At 35.4% G+C, this 4,308-nt stretch overlaps 1 pseudogene; it reads right to left on the bottom strand.

Annotated features, from left to right (window-relative positions):
• Positions 1-2,880: 2,880 nt before the first annotated feature.
• On the bottom strand, positions 2,881-3,532 carry LOC113930503 (annotated as a pseudogene).
• Between the last annotated feature and the right edge of the window lie 776 nt (positions 3,533-4,308).

The following is a 4,308-nucleotide window of genomic DNA, read 5'->3' as shown; positions in this document are numbered from 1 at the left end:
TTTTCTGTCTATCACAGACACGAGTATGCTATTAAGTCTATTTTCACTTGTCACTAAAAATCAGAACTGTAGATATCTACCTCTCAAACAATAAAAATGGATTTTGCTGATGATTCCATTTATGAAAACATGACTAAAACATTACCTATTCTTACCCAAACTCCTGTTTTTTGTCACATTTTGATCTTGACATTTTATTTTAAATATTATGTTAAAATCTACTTCTTGCTCTTTCAGTTTTGCATGGCCTTTGATAAAAAATAAATAAAATTCTGACCTAAGACATGAGAATTAAGTTATTTATTATTGTGAAAAATTTACCAACATTTGGTTAAGATCTTATTAGCTTTATTCAGTGATTCATGAATCAGGTAGGATTCAATCTAGAAAATAAAAAGGAGTTCCAAATAGCTGTACAAAGTGAAGGTGTTTTATAGACAGAGATACAGAGAATAAAGGAAGTTTTATTGAGCAAATTTTATCTGATTGACTAATACAGGGTAGTTTCACTTCTTTGGTACACAAAGAAATCTTGGAGCCTGTTTGTGTTATTTAAGTTGAGCAGACAGGTTCTGATTGGTGAATTCTAAGTTACAATTCTGGGAGAGTAGAGCATTCAGGAGAAAAGGAAACTCTGTTAAGTTTTGGCTGAGGAGAGAGCTTTGCATGAGTGACTCCATTTTAGGCCTAGCATAATTATTTAACACTTAACAAAATAGTAGATTTTACATGGATAATCCTTACAGTACACTTGCTGTGAATAGTTTTAGTTCTGTTTACCTGCGCAGAATTACTTACAGACATGTATTTCCTAAATGGGCCAAATTTTAGATATCAGAATAAGTTTACTAGCCTTCTTGGTAATGGTAATTGTTTGAAATGGATATCAGCCCATTTTTTTTACTTTTTTTATTTTATTATGTTATATTAATCACCATACATTACATCATTAGTTTTTGATGTAGTGTTCCATGATTCATTGTTTGTGTATAACACCCAGTGCTCCCCATTTTTTAATAAAAAAATTCCACCAAATGTGTTTTCAATTTCTTCATGTTGGAGTTATTTTCATATAAAAAATATGTTAATTTCTTAATTATTCATTAAGTAGATTTTTACTGTGTACCTACTATGTGCATGGTATGCAATAATCAGTGATCCTGCCACTCAAGGATTTTAGAGTATTTTGGGTAAGGTAAGATCTGCTTTTGCCTATATCAACTTTATAGCTATAATTAACTTCTGGCAACACCAAATATACATGTGATATCATAATTTAGTAGAAACTAAAGCAAATACTTTATATGTTATAAATTTGATGTAATGGGAAAAGTCACTTAGCATTTGAATGAGCTTAGTCAGTGCCTCAGCACCTTGACTTTGCTTTCAACTTAACATTGGACAGTCTATACTTTTCAAAAAGTACTGTCTTTGCAAATAAAATGTCTCCAAGGGAGTCAATCACCATACCTTAGGTTCAGCAGAAGCTGAAAGGCTTACAGGGAGTGGAAAAACTTTATAGTAAAAAAAGAGTAATGCTTCAAGTATGCTGTGATTAGAGGCTATTGGTATAGGGAAACTGGATATATGCTTACTAGAAGCAGAGCATCCTATGTGATTGATTTGGGGAACACATTTGGCTGTCTTTGGTCGGTCCTAAATTGAAAGTGGAGGCAAAATTAGGAAAACTAGCAGTCATTGACCAAGTCCTGACCTTTCTGGATGGAGTCTACAGAGGTTGTAGGTCAGAATTCTATTTTCATATATGGTCTAGTCATTGTCTGTATATTTTCAGTTTCTCATTGTCAAGCATTATTATCATTCATGTTCAATACTTTTGTGAGTATCTACTATGTGCCAGGTAGTGTTATAGATGAGACAGTGACCAACACAGGAAAAAATACAGGAAAAAAAAATCCCTGCCCTCGAGAAATTACATTCAACATGGGAAAAATTAATTGCAGTTTTAAATTGAGCGACAAACAAGGTCATATTGAGAAAGTTGACATCGAGAAATAGAGTTGAAGGAACAAGAATTCCTGGAGAAAAGCATCCCAGGAAGAAGGAACAGTAAGTTTAGAGGTTCTGAATCTATGACATGCTAATGTAATTTATGAATAGCTTGAAGGCCATGTGGCCTGAATAAATAATAAGGGGGAAAGGTAGAAGGAGATGTGATCAGAGAAGGAAATATATATATATATTATATATATATAACAGGAATATAAATAAAATGTAAAATTTATAAATAAATTTATTATAAATAAAATATATAGTTATATATATCAAATAAAACAAATATAAATTATAAAATATAAAAACATATAAATACAAATCTATTAGTATATAATAACACTAATTATAAATACATTTGGTGGGAACAATTAGGCCATTTTCATGCCTCAGCATCCAATTTACCTCTGTATTTGTTTTGGTTAAAAAAAGAAAATTCTGATTCACTCATGTAAGTAGATGAAATAACAGCTTTTTTTTAACAACATGCCTTGCAGCCTTAGTATCCATTTCAATGGATTTGATTTTTCTCATAAGTATTTAAATTGGATAAGAAAGAAATAGGATTTTTAGGGGCGCCTGGGTGGCTTAGTTGTTAAGCGTCTGCCTTCGGCTCAGGTCATGATCCCAGGGTCCTGGGATCGAGTCCCACATTGGGCTCCCTGCTCAACGGGAAGCCTGCTTTTCCCTCTCCCACTCCCCCTACTTGTGTTCCCTCTCTTGCTGCGTCTCTCTGTGAAATATATAAATAAAATCTTTAAAAAAAGAAAAAAGAAAAATAGGATTTTTAGTAAAGACTAAAACCAATATGATGTCATATTTTTTCCTTTTTTTTTTTTTTTGGAGAGCAGGAAGCATTTTATTGACCTAATGGATAGGATATTCCACTAGTAGCCCAACTGCAGATACACTGCCAGCCCTCCCATGTCCTTTCACACATGTGTGTGAAGGGGACCCTCTTATAGCAAAGACATTTTCAGTGTCCATCCAGGGATAGAATCTGGAGCTTCCTTGAGTGTGGCCTGAGGCCTTAGTCCTGGGCATTGGCTTCAGCATTGCTTTGTATTTCCCTGTACCTCCTTGGGTAATGGCACCAGGCCCAGGCAAGGGACCTGCCCTTTCACCTCACAGATGCACTTCAGCATCCAGTACTTTGGGAGCCAAAGTGGGCTGGGTGAGAAAGCTGCTTTTTATCCTATTCCTCTTCTGGAAGGTTTCCTTATTGGATGTGCTCCATGATCTCTTTATTACACTTGGTCTCCACATCCATGAGGACCTCCTCTCTGGCATGCAGATGCAACCACAGAGGTAGGGACAGCATCATATTCTTAAACATCATGATCTACACCTAAGATTTTTTTGTACTGTATCTTAGATATGTTGAAAAACACAAATTTCCTGGTGCCCTCACCCAGCTCCCTATGCATGTTGTAGTTCACAGTCATGACCTTCACTGACCTTGAACACCATCTCCCCCTGGCAAGGTGTAGCAGATCAGGAAGTAGCCCTTCATGGGCATGGTGGTGGAGGGATTCAGCCATGGGACTAGCAGAAAAGAAAGACTCAGAGCAGCAGACACAGCTGGCCCAGCAGATTGCACACCACTTCACTTCACAGCTGTTTTCCCCTTCTTATGCAGACACAGAGGAGACACTTCCGGGGGGGGTTCCTTTTTTACCCCACCCACTATTTTTCCTTTTTGACGACAGAAATTACTAGTGAATTAAACACAGGCAGGCAGATGTTTCTGTGCTTTGCTGAGCATTTGAGTGTGGCTTAGATACACTATAGCTATAGATTGACTTATAAAATTTACTTTCATAATAGTAGATCAGACATTTTTTAAGGACCAGCACTATAAACATCTTAGTCAATGGCACACTTATGAAATTTTCATGTATCTTCTCGAAATATCAGGAACTCTTTTATTTCCAGTTCTTCATAAAAAATGTGGCAATTTGACAGTCTAAGAAAAATAAAACCTTTTATGTCTTTGATTTGGAATATACAACCCAATAAATAATTTTAACTTAATTATCAACTTTCACCTGAATATAACACATATAGTAACAGAAAAGGGGGTTGACATTCAATTAGGGAACTCAGTCACTCTGTAAGCATAATAACATTTGTAACATAGGAGTCTCAGAAGAAGAAGGGAGGGAAAAAGGGGCAGAAGGTTTTTTTGAGAAAATTATGGCTGAAATGACATATCAGATAAAGGGCTAGTATCCAAAATCTATAAAGAACTTATCAAACTCAACACCCTAAGAACAAATAATCCAATCAAGAAAT

Source organism: Zalophus californianus, chromosome X, assembly GCF_009762305.2.
Source record: "Zalophus californianus isolate mZalCal1 chromosome X, mZalCal1.pri.v2, whole genome shotgun sequence".
In the NCBI taxonomy this organism is placed as follows: Eukaryota; Metazoa; Chordata; class Mammalia; order Carnivora; family Otariidae; genus Zalophus; species Zalophus californianus.
This window is presented reverse-complemented; position numbering and strand designations above follow the sequence as displayed.